Raw genomic sequence first — 16,800 nt, forward strand, 5'->3', positions numbered from 1 at the left:
ATCCTACCCCTGTACACCGAGGTCCCTCTGTCCCTCAGTACTCCGTACCATTCACAGTGTGTGTCCTACCCTTGTACACCGAGGTCCCCCTGTCCCTTAGAACTCCCTACCGTTCACAGTGTGTATCCTACCCTTGTACACCGAGCTCCCTCTGTCCCTCGGTGCTCTCTACATTTCACAGTATGTGTCCTACACTCGTACACTGAGGTCCCGCTTTCCCTCAGGAGTCACTACCATCACAGTGTATGTCCTACCCTCATACACTGAGATCCCTCTGTCCCTCAGTCCTCCCTACAGTCACAGGGTGTGTCCAACCATTGCACACCGAGGTTCCTCTGTCCCTCATTACTCCCTACCATTCACTATCTGTCCTAGCTTTGTACACTGAGGTCCCTCTGTCCCTCAGTACTCCCTACCGTTCACAGTATATGCCCTACACTCGTACACTGAGGTCCCACTGTCCCTCAGTACCCCCTACCTTCACAGTGTGTGTCCTACCATTGTAAAGTGAGTTCCCTCTGTCCCTCAGTACTCCCTACCATCACAGTGTGTGTCCTACCCTTGTACACCGAGGTCTCTCTGTCCCACAGTACACCTGACTATTCAGATTATGTGTCCTACCCTCGCACACAGAGTTCCCTCTGTCCCTCAGTACTCCCTACCATCACAGTGTGTGTCCTACCCTTGTACACCGAGGTCTCTCTGTCCCACAGTACACCTGACTATTCAGATTATTTGTCCTACCCTTGTACACTGAGGTCCCTCTGTCCCTCAGTACTCCCTACCATTCACAGTATGTCCTACCCTTGTGCACCGAGGTCCCTCTGTCCCTCAGTACTCCCTACCATCACAGTGTGTGTCCTGCCCTCGTACACTGACATCCCTCCGTCCCTCAGTACTCACTACCATTCACTATCTGTCCTAGCCTTGAACACTGAGGTCCCTCTGTGCTCCCTACCGTCACAGTGTGTCCCCTACCATTCTACACCGAGGTCCCTCTGTCCCTCATTACTCCCTACCATCACAGTGTATTTCCTACCCCCATACACTGATATCCCTCTGTCTCTCAGTACTCCCTAACGTCATAATGTGTCCTACCCTGGTACACCGAGGTCCCTCTGTCCCTCAGTACTCCCTACCATCACAGTGTATGTCCTACCCTTGTACAGCGAGATCCCCATGTCCCTCAATACTCCCTACCTTTCAGAATGTGTCCTACCCGTCTACACTGAGGTCCACCTGTCACTCAGTACTCCCTACCGTCAGAGTGTGTGTCCTACCCTTGTACACTGAGGTCCCTCTGTCCCTCAGTACACCCACCGTCACAGTGTGTGTCCTACCCTCGTACACCGAGGTCCCTCTGCCCCTCAGTACTCCCTAACTACCATTGACAGTGTGTGTCCGAGCCTTGTACACCGAGGTCCCTCTGTCCCTCAGTACTCACTACTGTTGACAGTGTGTGTCCTACCCTTGTACACCGAGGTCCCTCTGTCCCTCAGTACTCCCTACCGTTCACAGTACGTGACCTATCATTGTACACCGAGGTCCCTCTGTCCCTCAGTACTCACTACCGTTCACAGTGTGTGTCCTACCCTCGTACTCTGAGGTCCCTCTGTCCCTCAGTACTCCCAACCGTTCACAGTGTGTGTCCTACCCTTGTACACCGAGGTCCCTCTGTCCCTCAGTACTCCCAACCGTTCACAGTGTGTGTCCTACCCTTGTACACCGAGGTCCCTCTGTCCCTCAGTACTCCCAACCGTTCACAGTGTGTGTCCTACCCTTGTACACCGAGGTCCCTCTGTCCCTCAGTCCTCCCTACCGTTCACAGTGTGTGTCCTATCCTTGTACACTGAGGTCCCTGTCCCTCATTACTCCCTACCGTTCACAGTATGTGACCTACCCTTGTACACTGAGGTCCCTCAATCCCTCAATGCTCCCTACGATTCTCAGTGTGCGTCCTACCCTCGTACACTGAGGTCCCCGTCCCTCAGTACTCCCTATCGTTCACAGTATGTGTCCTACCCACATAAACGGAGATTCCTCTGTCCCTCAGGACTCACTACTGTTCACAGTGTGTGTCCTACCCGTGAACACCGAGGTCCCTCTGTCCCTCAGTACTCACTACCATTCACTATCTGTCCTAGCCTTGAACACTGAGGTCCCTCTGTGCTCCCTACTGTCACAGAGTGTCCCCTACCATTCTACAGCCAGATCCCTCTGTCCCTCAGTAGTCCCTACCATTCACAGTATGTGTCCTATCCTCATACCCTGAGGTCTCTATGTAGCTCAATACTCCCTACGATTCACTGTGTGTGTCCTACCCTCGTACACCGAGATCCCTCTGTCCCTCAGAACACCCTACTGTTCACAGTGTGTGTCCTAACCTCGAACACCGAGGTCCCACTGTCCTTCAGTACTCCCTACCGTCACAGTGTTTATCCTACATTCGTACACCAAGGTCCCTCTATCCCTCAGTACACCCTACCGTTAAAGTGTGTGTCCAACCGTTGTACAGCGACTTCCCTCTGTCCCTCAATACTCCCTACCATTCACACTGGTTCCTACCCTTGTATACCGAGGTCCCTCTGTCCCTCAGTACTCCGTACCATTCACGATCAGTCCTAGCCTTGAACACTATGGTCCCTCTGTGCTCCCTACCATCATAGTGTGTCCCCTATCATTCTATAGCAAGTTCCCTCTGTCCCTCATTACTCCCTACCATTCACTATGTGTCCTACCCTTATACACTGAGGTACCTCTGTCCCTCAGAACTCCCTACCGTTCACAGTATGTGTCCTACCCTTGTACACCGAGGTCCCTCTGTCCCTCAGTACTCCCTACCATTCACGATCAGTCCTAGCCTTGAACACTATGGTCCCTCTGGGCTCCCTACTATCACAGTGTGTCCCCTACCATTCTACAGCAAGTTCCCTCTGTCCCTCTTTACTCCCTACCATTCACTATGTGTCCTACACTCGTACACTGAGGTCCCTCTGACCCTCAGTACTCCCTACCATCACAGTGTATGTCCTACCCTCATACACCGTGGTCCCTCTGTCACTCAGTACTCCCTACCATCACAGTATATGTCGTACCCTCAGACACGGAGATCCCTCAGGACTCCCTACCGTCATAATGTGTCCTACCATTGTACATCAATGTCCCTCTGTCCCTCAGTACTCCCTACCGTTCACAGTACGTGACCTACCATTGTACACGGAGTTGCCTCTGTCCCTCAGTGCTCACTACCGTTCACAGTGTGTGTCCTACCCTCGTACACTGAGGTCCCTGTGTCCCTCAGTACTCACTACTGTTCACAGTGTGTGTCCTACCCTTGTACACCGAGGTCCCTCTGTCCCTCAGTACTCCCTACCATTGACAGTGTGTGTCCTACCCTTGTACACCGAGGTCCCTCTGTCCCTCAGTACTCCCTACCATCACAGTGTATGTCCTACCCTCATACACTGAGATCCCTCTGTTTCTCAGTACTCCCTACCGTCATAATGTGTCCTACCCTTGTACTCCGAGGTTCCTCTGTCCCTCAGTACTCCGTACCATTCACAGTGAGTGTCCTACCCTTGTACACCGAGGTCCCTCTGTCCCTCAGTACTCCTTATCGTTCACATTGTGTGTCCTACACTTGTACACCGAGGTCCCTCTGTCTCTCAGTACTCCCTACCGTTCACAGTGTGTGTCCTACCCTCGTACACTGAGGTCCCTCTGTCCCTGAGTACTCGCTACCATTCACAGTGTGTGTCCTACCCTTGTACACCGAGGTCCCTCTGTCGCTCAGTACTCCCTACCGTCACAGTATATGTCGTACCCTCAGACACGGAGATCCCTCAGGACTCCCTACCGTCATAATGTGTCCTACCATTGTACATCAATGTCCCTCTGTCCCTCAGTACTCCCTACCGTTCACAGTACGTGACCTACCATTGTACACGGAGTTGCCTCTGTCCCTCAGTGCTCACTACCGTTCACAGTGTGTGTCCTACCCTCGTACACTGAGGTCCCTGTGTCCCTCAGTACTCACTACTGTTCACAGTGTGTGTCCTACCCTTGTACACCGAGGTCCCTCTGTCCCTCAGTACTCCCTACCATTGACAGTGTGTGTCCTACCCTTGTACACCGAGGTCCCTCTGTCCCTCAGTACTCCCTACCATCACAGTGTATGTCCTACCCTCATACACTGAGATCCCTCTGTTTCTCAGTACTCCCTACCGTCATAATGTGTCCTACCCTTGTACTCCGAGGTTCCTCTGTCCCTCAGTACTCCGTACCATTCACAGTGAGTGTCCTACCCTTGTACACCGAGGTCCCTCTGTCCCTCAGTACTCCTTATCGTTCACATTGTGTGTCCTACACTTGTACACCGAGGTCCCTCTGTCTCTCAGTACTCCCTACCGTTCACAGTGTGTGTCCTACCCTCGTACACTGAGGTCCCTCTGTCCCTGAGTACTCGCTACCATTCACAGTGTGTGTCCTACCCTTGTACACCGAGGTCCCTCTGTCGCTCAGTACTCCCTACCGTCACAGTGTATGTCGTACCCTCATACCCGGAGATCCCTCTGTCCCTCAGGACTCCCTACCTTCATAATGTGTCCTACCATTGTACATCAATGTCCCTCTGTCCCTCAGTACTCCCTACCATTCACAGTACGTGACCTACCATTGTACACGGAGTTGCCTCTGTCCCTCAGTGCTCACTACCGTTCACAGTATGTGTCCTACCCTTGTACACCGAGGTCCCTCTGTCCCTCAGTACTCCCTACCGTTCACAGTATGTGTCCTACCCTTGTACACCGAGGTCCCTCTGTCCCTCAGTACTCCCTACGATTCTCAGTGTGTGTCCTACCCTTGTACACCGAGGTCCCCGTCCCTCAGTACTCCCTACCGTTCACAGTATGTGTTCTACCCTTGTACACCGAGGTCCCTCTGTCACTCAGTACTCCCTACCGTTCACAGTATGTGTCCTACCCACATAAACGGAGATTCCTCTGTCCCTCAGGACTCACTACCGTCATAATGTGTCCTACCCTTTTACACAGAGGTCCCTCTGTCCTTCAGTACTCCCTACCGTCACAGTGTTTATCCTACATTTGTACACCAAGGTCCCTCTATCCCTCAGTACTCCCTACCGTTAAAGTGTGTGTCCAACCGTTGTACAGCGACTTCCCTCTGTCCCTCAATACTCCCTACCATTCACACTGGTTCCTACCCTTGTACACTGAGGACCCTCCGCCCCTCAGTACTCCCTACTGTTCACAGTGTGTGTCCTACCCGTGAACACCGAGGTCCCTCTGTCCCTCAGTACTCACTACCATTCACTATCTGTCCTAGCCTTGAACACTGAGGTCCCTCTGTGCTCCCTACTGTCACAGAGTGTCCCCTACCATTCTACAGCCAGGTCCCTCTGTCCCTCAGTAGTCCCTACCATTCACAGTATGTGTCCTATCCTCATACCCTGAGGTCTCTATGTAGCTCAATACTCCCTACGATTCACTGTGTGTGTCCTACCCTCGTACACCGAGATCCCTCTGTCCCTCAGAACACCCTACTGTTCACAGTGTGTGTCCTAACCTCGAACACCGAGGTCCCACTGTCCTTCAGTACTCCCTACCGTCACAGTGTTTATCCTACATTCGTACACCAAGGTCCCTCTATCCCTCAGTACACCCTACCGTTAAAGTGTGTGTCCAACCGTTGTACAGCGACTTCCCTCTGTCCCTCAATACTCCCTACCATTCACACTGGTTCCTACCCTTGTATACCGAGGTCCCTCTGTCCCTCAGTACTCCGTACCATTCACGATCAGTCCTAGCCTTGAACACTATGGTCCCTCTGTGCTCCCTACCATCATAGTGTGTCCCCTATCATTCTATAGCAAGTTCCCTCTGTCCCTCATTACTCCCTACCATTCACTATGTGTCCTACCCTTATACACTGAGGTACCTCTGTCCCTCAGAACTCCCTACCGTTCACAGTATGTGTCCTACCCTCGTACACTGAGGTCCCTCTGTCCCTCAGTACTCCCTACCGTTCACAGTATGTGTCCTACCCACGTACAGCCAGGTCTCTCAATCCCTGAATACTCCCTACCGTTCACAGTATGTGTCCTACACTTGTACACCGAGCTCCCTCTGTCCCTCAGTGATCCCTTCATTTCACAGTATGTGTCCTACACTCGTACACTGAGGTCCCTCTGTCCCTCAGTACTCCCTACCATCACAGTGTATGTCCTACCCTCATACACTGAGATCCCTCCGTTTCTCAGTACTCCCTACCGTCATAATGTGTCCTACCCTTGTACTCCAAGGTCCCTCTGTCCATCAGTACTCCCTACCGTTGACAGTGTGTGTCCTACCCTTGTACACCGAGGTCCCTCTGTCCCTCAGTACTCCCTACCATTCACGATCAGTCCTAGCCTTGAACACTATGGTCCCTCTGGGCTCCCTACCATCACAGTGTGTCCCCTACCATTCTACAGCAAGTTCCCTCTGTCCCTCTTTACTCCCTACCATTCACTATGTGTCCTACACTTCTACACTGAGGTCCCTCTCTCCCTCAGTACTCCCTACCATTCACAGTGTGTGTCCTACCCTTGTACACCGTGGTCCCTCTGTCACTCAGTACTCCCTACCATCACAGTGTATGTCGTACCCTCAGACACGGAGATCCCTCAGGACTCCCTACCGTCATAATGTGTCCTACCATTGTACATCAATGTCCCTCTGTCCCTCAGTACTCCCTACCGTTCACAGTACGTGACCTACCATTGTACACGGAGTTGCCTCTGTCCCTCAGTGCTCACTACCGTTCACAGTGTGTGTCCTACCCTCGTACACTGAGGTCCCTGTGTCCCTCAGTACTCACTACTGTTCACAGTGTGTGTCCTACCCTTGTACACCGAGGTCCCTCTGTCCCTCAGTACTCCCTACCATTGACAGTGTGTGTCCTACCCTTGTACACCGAGGTCCCTCTGTCCCTCAGTACTCCCTACCATCACAGTGTATGTCCTACCCTCATACACTGAGATCCCTCTGTTTCTCAGTACTCCCTACCGTCATAATGTGTCCTACCCTTGTACTCCGAGGTTCCTCTGTCCCTCAGTACTCCGTACCATTCACAGTGAGTGTCCTACCCTTGTACACCGAGGTCCCTCTGTCCCTCAGTACTCCTTATCGTTCACATTGTGTGTCCTACACTTGTACACCGAGGTCCCTCTGTCTCTCAGTACTCCCTACCGTTCACAGTGTGTGTCCTACCCTCGTACACTGAGGTCCCTCTGTCCCTGAGTACTCGCTACCATTCACAGTGTGTGTCCTACCCTCGTACACTGAGGTCCCTCTGTCCCTGAGTACTCGCTACCATTCACAGTGTGTGTCCTACCCTTGTACACCGAGGTCCCTCTGTCGCTCAGTACTCCCTACCGTTCACAGTGTATGTCGTACCCTCATACCCGGAGATCCCTCTGTCCCTCAGGACTCCCTACCTTCATAATGTGTCCTACCATTGTACATCAATGTCCCTCTGTCCCTCAGTACTCCCTACCATTCACAGTACGTGACCTACCATTGTACACGGAGTTGCCTCTGTCCCTCAGTGCTCACTACCGTTCACAGTATGTGTCCTACCCTTGTACACCGAGGTCCCTCTGTCCCTCAGTACTCCCTACCGTTCACAGTATGTGTCCTACCCTTGTACACCGAGGTCCCTCTGTCCCTCAGTACTCCCTACGATTCTCAGTGTGTGTCCTACCCTTGTACACCGAGGTCCCCGTCCCTCAGTACTCCCTACTGTTCACAGTATGTGTTCTACCCTTGTACACCGAGGTCCCTCTGTCACTCAGTACTCCCTACCGTTCACAGTATGTGTCCTACCCTCGTACTCTGAGGTCCCTCTGTCCCTCAGTACTCCCTACCGTTCACAGTGTGTGTCCTACCCTTCTACACCGAGGACCTTCTATCCCTCAGTACTCCCTACCGTTCACAGTGTGTGTCCTACCCTTGTACACCGAGGTCCCTCTGTCCCTCAGTACTCCCTACCGTCACAGTGTGTGTCCTACCCTTGTACACCGAGGTCCCTCTGTCCCTCAGTACTCCCTACCGTTCACAGTGTACGTCCTACCCTCATACACGGAGATCCCTCTGTCCCTCAGGACTCCCTACCGTCATAATGTGTCCTACCCTTGTACTCCGAGGTCCCTCTGTCCCTCAGTACTCCTTATCGTTCACATTGTGTGTCCTACACTTGTACACCGAGGTCCCTCTGTCTCTCAGTACTCCCTACCATTCACAGTGTGTGTCCTACCCTCGTACACTGAGGTCCCTCTGTCCCTGAGTACTCGCTACCATTCACAGTGTGTGTCCTACCCTTGTACACCGAGGTCCCTCTGTCGCTCAGTACTCCCTAACGTCACAGTGTATGTCGTACCCTCATACCCGGAGATCCCTCTGTCCCTCAGGACTCCCTACCTTCATAATGTGTCCTACCATTGTACATCAATGTCCCTCTGTCCCTCAGTACTCCCTACCATTCACAGTACGTGACCTACCATTGTACACGGAGTTGCCTCTGTCCCTCAGTGCTCACTACCGTTCACAGTATGTGTCCTACCCTTGTACACCGAGGTCCCTCTGTCCCTCAGTACTCCCTACCGTTCACAGTATGTGTCCTACCCTTGTACACCGAGGTCCCTCTGTCCCTCAGTACTCCCTACGATTCTCAGTGTGTGTCCTACACTTGTACACCGAGGTCCCTCTGTCCCTCAGTACTCCTTATCGTTCACAGTGTGTGTCCTACCCTTGTACTCCGAGGTCCCTCTGTCCCTCAGTACTCCTTATCGTTCACATTGTGTGTCCTACACTTGTACACCGAGGTCCCTCTGTCTCTCAGTACTCCCTACCATTCACAGTGTGTGTCCTACCCTCGTACACTGAGGTCCCTCTGTCCCTGAGTACTCGCTACCATTCACAGTGTGTGTCCTACCCTTGTACACCGAGGTCCCTCTGTCGCTCAGTACTCCCTAACGTCACAGTGTATGTCGTACCCTCATACCCGGAGATCCCTCTGTCCCTCAGGACTCCCTACCTTCATAATGTGTCCTACCATTGTACATCAATGTCCCTCTGTCCCTCAGTACTCCCTACCATTCACAGTACGTGACCTACCATTGTACACGGAGTTGCCTCTGTCCCTCAGTGCTCACTACCGTTCACAGTATGTGTCCTACCCTTGTACACCGAGGTCCCTCTGTCCCTCAGTACTCCCTACCGTTCACAGTATGTGTCCTACCCTTGTACACCGAGGTCCCTCTGTCCCTCAGTACTCCCTACGATTCTCAGTGTGTGTCCTACCCTTGTACACCGAGGTCCCCGTCCCTCAGTACTCCCTACCGTTCACAGTATGTGTTCTACCCTTGTACACCGAGGTCCCTCTGTCACTCAGTACTCCCTACCGTTCACAGTATGTGTCCTACCCTCGTACTCTGAGGTCCCTCTGTCCCTCAGTACTCCCTACCGTTCACAGTGTGTGTCCTACCCTTCTACACCGAGGACCTTCTATCCCTCAGTACTCCCTACCGTTCACAGTGTGTGTCCTACCCTTGTACACCGAGGTCCCTCTGTCCCTCAGTACTCCCTAGCATTCACAGTGTGCGTCCTACCCTTGTACACCGAGGTCCCTCTGTCCCTCGGTACTCCCTACCGTTCACAGTGTGTGTCCTACCCTTGTACACCGAGGTCCCTCTGTCCCTCAGTACTCCCTACCGTTCACAGTGTGTGTCCTACCCTTGTACACCGAGGTCCCTCTGTCCCTCAGTACTCCCTACCGTTCACAGTGTACGTCCTACCCTCATACACGGAGATCCCTCTGTCCCTCAGGACTCCCTAACATCATAATGAGTCCTACCATTGTACATCAATGTCCCCTCTGTCCCTCAGAACTCCCTCCCGTTCACAGTACGTGACCTACCCTTGTACACCGAGGTCCCTCTGTCCCTCAGTACTCCCTACCGTTCACAGTGTACGTCCTACCCTCATACACGGAGATCCCTCTGTCCCTCAGGACTCCCTACCATCATAATGAGTCCTACCATTGTACATCAATGTCCCTCTGTCCCTCAGTGCACCCTACCGTTCACAGTACGTGACCTACCATTGTACACGGAGTTGCCTCTGTCCCTCAGTGCTCACTACCGTTCACAGTATGTGTCCTACCCTCATACACTGAAGTCCTTGTGTCCCTCAGTACACCCGACCATTCACAGTGTGTGTCCTACCCTTCTAAACCGAGGTCCCTCTGTCCCTCAGTACTCCCTACCGTTCACAGTGTGTATCCTACCCTTGCACACTGAGGTCCCTCTGTCCCTCAATACTCCCTACGATTCTCAGTGTGTGTCCTACCCTCGTACACCGAGGTCCCCTGTCCGTCAGTACTCCCTACAGTTCACATTATGTGTCCCACCGTCGTAAACTAAGGTCCCTCTGTCCCTCAGTACTCCCTACCGTCACAGTGTGTGTCCATCCCTTCTACATCAAGGTCCCTCTGTCCCTCAGTACTCCCTACCGTTCAGTGTGTGTCCTACCTTCGTACACCGAGGTCCCACTGTCCCATAGTACTCAGTACCATTCACAGTGAGTGTCCTACCCTTGTACACCGAGGTCCCTCTGTCCCTCAGTACTCCCTACCATCACAGTGTATGTCCTACCCTCATACACTGAGATCCCTCTGTCCCTCAGGACTCCCTATCATCATAATGTGTCCTACCATTGTACAACAATGTCCCTCTGTCCCTCAGTACTCCCTACCGTTCACAGTGTGTGTCCTACCCTTGTACACCGAGGACCCTCTGTCCCTCAGTCCTCCTTACTGTTCACAGTGTGTGTCCTACCCTTGTACACCGAGGTCCCTCTGTCCCTCAGTACTCCCTACCGACACAGTGTATGTCGTACCCTCATACACGGAGATCCCTCTGCCCCTCAGGACTCCCTACCATATGTGTCCTACCCTTGTACTCCGAGGTCCCTCTGTCCATCAGTACTCCCTACAGTTCACAGTGTGTCCTACCCTTGTACACCGAGGTCCCTCTGTCACTCAGTACTCCCTACAGTTCACATTATATGTCCCCACCGTCATAAACTAAGGTCCCTCTGTCCCTCAGTACTCCCTACCGTCACAGTGTGTGTCCATCCCTTCTACATCAAGGTCACTCTGTCCCTCAGTACTCCCTACCGTCAATGTGCATCCTACCGTCGTATACTGTTGTCCCTCTGACCCTCAGTACTCCCTACCGTTCAGTGTGTGTCCTACCTTCGTACACCGAGGTCCCATTGTCCCATAGTACTCCGTACCATTCACAGTGAGTGTCCTACCCTTGTACACCGAGGTCCCTCTGTCCCTCAGTACTCCCTACCATCATAGTGTATGTCCTACCCTCATACACGGAGATCCCTCTGTCCCTCAGGACTCCCTACCATCATAATGTGTCCTACCATTGTACATCAATGTCCCTCTGTCCCTCAGTACTCACTACCGTTCACAGTATGTCTCCTACCCTTGTACACCGAGGTCCCTCTGTCCCTCAGTACTCACTATCGTTCACAGTGTGTGTCCTACCCTTGTACACCGAGGTCCCTCTGTCACTCAGTACTCCCTACCATTGACAGTGTGTGTCCCACCCTTGTACACCGAGGTCCCTCTGTCCCTCAGTACTCCCTACCGTTCAGTGTGTGTCCTACCCTTCTACACCGAGGTCCCTCTGTCACTCAGTACTCCCTACCATTCACAGTGTGTGTCCTACCCTTGTACACCGAGGTCCCTCTGTCACTCAGTACTCCCTACCATTGACAGTGTGTGTCCCACCCTTGTACACCGAGGTCCCTCTGTCCCTCAGTACTCCCTATCGTTCACAGTGTGTGTCCTACCCTTGTACACCGAGGTCCCTCTGTCCCTCAGTACTCCCGACCGTTCACAGTGTGTGTCCTACCCTTGTACACCGAGGTCCCTCTGTCCCTCAGTACTCCCTACCGTTCACAGTGTGTGTCCTACCCTTGTACACTGAGGTCCCTCTGTCCCTCAGTACTCCCTACCGTTCACAGTGTGCGTCCTACCCTTGTACACCGAGGTCCCTCTGTCCCTCGGTACTCCCTACCGTTCACAGTGTGTGTCCTACCCTTGTACACCAAGGTCCCTCTGTCCCTCAGTACTCCCTACCGTTCACAGTGTACGTCCTACCCTCATGCACTGAGATCCCTCTGTTTCTCAGTACTCCCTACCGTCATAATGTGTCCTACCCTTGTACTCCGAGGTCTCTCTGTCCCTCAGGACTCCCTACCGTTCACAGTGTGTGTCCTACCCTTGTACACCGAGGTCTCTCTGTCCCTCAGGACTCCCTACCGTTCACAGTGTGTGTCCTACCCTTGTACACCGAGGTCCCTCTGTCCCTCAGTACTCCCTACCGTCACAGTGTATGTCGTACCCTCATACACGGAGATCCCTCTGCCCCTCAGGACTCCCTACCGTCATAATGTGTCCTACCATTGTACATCAATGTCCCTCTGTCCTCAGTACTTCCTACCGTTCACAGTACGTGACCTACCATTGTACACGGAGTTGCCTCTGTCCCTCAGTGCTCACTACCGTTCACAGTGTGTCTCCTACCTCTGAACACCGAGGTCCCCCTGTCCCTCAGTACTCCCTACCATTGACAGTGTGTGACTTACCCTTGTACACCGAGGACCCTCTGTCCCTCAGTCCTCCCTACTGTTGACAGTGTGTGTCCTACCCTTGTACACCGAGTTCCCACTGTCCCTCAGTACTCCCAACCGTTCACAGTGTGTGTTCTACCCTTGTACACCGAGGTTCCTCTGTCCCTCAGTACAGCCTACCGTTCAGTGTGTGTCCTACCCTTGTACACCGAGGTCCCTCTGTACCTCAGTACCCCCTACCGTTCACAGTGTGTGTCCTACCCTCGTACACCGAGGTCCCTGTCCCTCAGTTCTACCTACCGTTCACAGTATGTGTCCTACCCTCGTACACTGAGGTCCCTCTGTCCCTCAATACTCCCTACGATTCACAGTGTGTCCTACCCTCGTACACCGAGGTCCCCTGACCGTCAGTACTCGATACCATTCACATTATGTGTCTCACCCTTGTAAACTGAGGTCCCTCTGTCCCTCAGTACTCCCTAACATTCCCAGTGTGTCGAACCCCTGTACACTGAGGTCCCTCTGTCGCTCAGTACTCCGTACCGTTCACAGTGTGTGTCCTACCCTTGTACACTGAGGACCCTCTGTCCCTCAGTACTCCCTACCACTCACAGTGTGTGTCCTACCCTTGTACACTGAGGTCCCTCTGTCCCTCAGTACTCCCTACCACTCACAGTGTGTGTCCTACCCTTGTACACCGAGGTCCCACTGTCCCACAGTACTCCCTACCGTTCACAGTGTGTGTCCTACCCTTCTACACCGAGGATCCTCTGTCCCTCAGTCCTCCCTACCGTTCACAGTGTGTGTCCTACCCTTGTACACCGAGGTCCCTCTGTCCCTCAGTACTTCCTACCGTTCACAGTACGTGACCTACCATTGTACACGGAGTTGCCTCTGTCCCTCAGTACTCACTACCGTTCACAGTGTGTCCTACCCTTGTACACCGAGGTCCCTCTGTCCCTCAGTACTCGCTACCGTTCACAGTGTGTGTCCTACCCTTGTACACCGAGGTCCCTCTGTCCCTCAGTACTCCCTAACGTCACAGTGTATGCCGTACCCTCATACACGGAGATCCCTCTGTCCCTCAGGATTCCCTACCGTCATAATGTGTCCTACCATTGTACATCAATGTCCCTCTGTCCCTCAGTACTCCCTACCGTTCACAGTGTGTGTCCTACCCTTGTACACCGAGGTCCCTCTGTCCCTCAGTACTCGCTACCGTTCACAGTGTGTGTCCTACCCTTGTACACCAAGGTCCCTCTGTCCCTCAGTACTCACTACCGTTCACAGTGTGTGTCCTACCCTTGTACACCGAGGTCCCTCTGTCCCTCAGTCATCCCTACCGTTGACAGTGTGTGTCCTACCCTTGTACACCGAGGTCCCTCTGTCCCTCAGTCATCCCTACCGTTGACAGTGTGTGTCCTACCCTTGTACACCGAGGTCCCTCTGTCCCTCAGTACTCGCTACCGTTCACAGTGTGTGTCCATCCCTTCTACATCAAGGTCACACTGTCCCTCAGTACTCTGTACCGTCAGTGTGCGTCCTACCGTCGTATACTGTTGTCCCGCTGTCCCTCAGTACTCCCTACCGTTCAGTGTGTGTCCTACCTTCGTACACCGAGGTCCCACTGTCCCACAGTACTCTGTACCATTCACAGTGTGTGTCCTACCCTTGTACACCGAGGATCCTCTGTCCCTCAGTCCTCCCTACTGTTGACAGTGTGTGTCCTACCCTTGTACACCGAGGTCCCTCTGTCCCTCAGTACTCCCTACCGTTCACAGTGTGTGTCCTACCCTTGTACACCGAGGTCCCTCTGTCCCTCAGTACTCGCTACCGTTCACAGTGTGTGTCCATCCCTTCTACATCAAGGTCACTCTGTCCCTCAGTACTCCCTACCGTTCAGTGTGTGTCCTACCTTCGTACACCGAGGTCCCACTGTCCCACAGTACTCTGTACCATTCACAGTGTGTGTCCTACCCTTGTACACCGAGGATCCTCTGTCCCTCAGTCCTTCCTACCGTTGACAGTGTGTGTCCTACCCTTGTACACCGAGGTCCCTCTGTCCCTCAGTACTCCCTACCGTTCACAGTGTGTGTCCTACACTTGTACACCGAGGTCCCTCTGTCCCTCAGTACTCGCTACCGTTCACAGTGTGTGTCCTACCCTTGTACACCGAGGTCCCTCTGTCCCTCAGTACTCCCTACCGTTCACAGTGTATGCCGTACCCTCATACACGGAGATCCCTCTGTCCCTCAGGATTCCCTACCGTCATAATGTGTCCTACCATTGTACATCAATGTCCCTCTGTCCCTCAGTACTCCCTACCGTTCACAGTGTGTGTCCTACCCTTGTACACCGAGGTCCCTCTGTCCCTCAGTACTCGCTACCGTTCACAGTGTGTGTCCTACCCTTGTACACCAAGGTCCCTCTGTCCCTCAGTACTCACTACCGTTCACAGTGTGTGTCCTACCCTTGTACACCGAGGTCCCTCTGTCCCTCAGTCATCCCTACCGTTGACAGTGTGTGTGCTACCCTTGTACACCGAGGTCCCTCTGTCCCTCAGTCATCCCTACCGTTGACAGTGTGCATCCTACCCTTGTACACCGAGGTCCCTCTGTCCCTCAGTACTCCCTACCGTTCACAGTGTGTGTCCTACCCTTGTACACCGAGGTCCCTCTGTCCCTCAGTACTCGCTACCGTTCACAGTGTGTGTCCTATCCTTGTACACCGAGGTCCCTCTGTCCCTCAGTACTCCCTACCATTGACCGTGTGTGACTTACCCTTGTACACCGAGGACCCTCTGTCCCTCAGTCCTCCCTACTGTTGACAGTGTGTGTCCTACCCTTGTACACCGAGTTCCCACTGTCCCTCAGTACTCCCTACCGTTCACAGTGTATGTCCTACCCTTGTGCACCGATGTCCCTCTGTACCTCAGTACCCCCTACCGTTCACAGTGTGTGTCCTACCCTTGTACGCTAAGGTCCCTCTGTCCCTCAATACTCCATACGATTCACAGTGTGTGTCCTACCCTTGTACACTGAGGTCCCTCTGTCCCTCAATACTCCCTACGATTCTCAGTGTGTGTCCTACCCTCGTACACCGAGGTCCCCGTCCCTCAGTTCTACCTACCGTTCACAGTATGTGTCCTACCCTCGTACACTGAGGCCCCTCTGTCCCTCAATACTCCCTACAATTCTCAGTGTGTGTCCTACCCTCGTACACCGAGGTCCCTTGTCCGTCAGTACTCGATACCATTCACATTATGTGTCCCACCCTCGTAAACTGAGGTCCCTCTGTCCATCAGTACTCCCTAACATTCCCAGTGTGTCGAACCCCTGTACACTGAGGTCCCTGTGTCCCTCAGTACTCACTATCGTTAACAGTGTGTGTCCTACCCTTGTACACCGAGGTCCCCGTCCCTCAGTACTCCCTACCGTCACAGTGTGTGTCCATCCCTTCTACATCAAGGTCACACTGTCCCTCAGTACTCTGTACCATCAGTGTGCGTCCTACCGTCGTATACTGTTGTCCCGCTGTCCCTCAGTACTCCCTACCGTTCAGTGTGTGTCCTACCCTTGTACACTGAGGTCCCACTGTCCCACAGTACTCTGTACCATTCACAGTGTGTGTCCTACCCTTGTACACCGAGGATCCTCTGTCCCTCAGTCCTCCCTACCGTTGACAGTGTGTGTCCTACCCTTGTACACCGAGGTCCCTCTGTCCCTCAGTACTCCCTACCGTTCACAGTGTGTGTCCTACCCTTGTACACCGAGGTCCCTCTGTCCCTCAGTACTCGCTACCGTTCACAGTGTGTGTCCTACCCTTGTACACCGAGGTCCCTCTGTCCCTCAGTACTCCCTACCGTCACAGTGTATGTCGTACCCTCATACACGGAGATCCCTCTGTCCTCAGTACTTCCTACCGTTCACAGTACGTGACCTACCATTGTACACGGAGTTACCTCTGTCCCTCAGTACTCACTACCGTTCACAGTGTGTCCTACCCTTGTACACCGAGGTCCCTCTGTCCCTCAGTGCTCACTACCGTTCACAGTATGTGTCCTACCCTTGTACACCTAGTACCCTCTTTC

General features: G+C 53.4%; 1 protein-coding gene across 1 annotated transcript in view; it reads right to left on the minus strand.

Moving 5' to 3' along the window:
• The window catches only part of LOC132399493 (RNA-binding protein MEX3B-like), a 62,144-nt gene that overhangs the window by 20,881 nt on the left and 24,463 nt on the right, over nt 1–16,800 (minus strand). The window lies entirely within an intron of this gene.

The sequence above is a fragment of the Hypanus sabinus genome, chromosome 9 (genome assembly GCF_030144855.1).
Source record: "Hypanus sabinus isolate sHypSab1 chromosome 9, sHypSab1.hap1, whole genome shotgun sequence".
In the NCBI taxonomy this organism is placed as follows: Eukaryota; Metazoa; Chordata; class Chondrichthyes; order Myliobatiformes; family Dasyatidae; genus Hypanus; species Hypanus sabinus.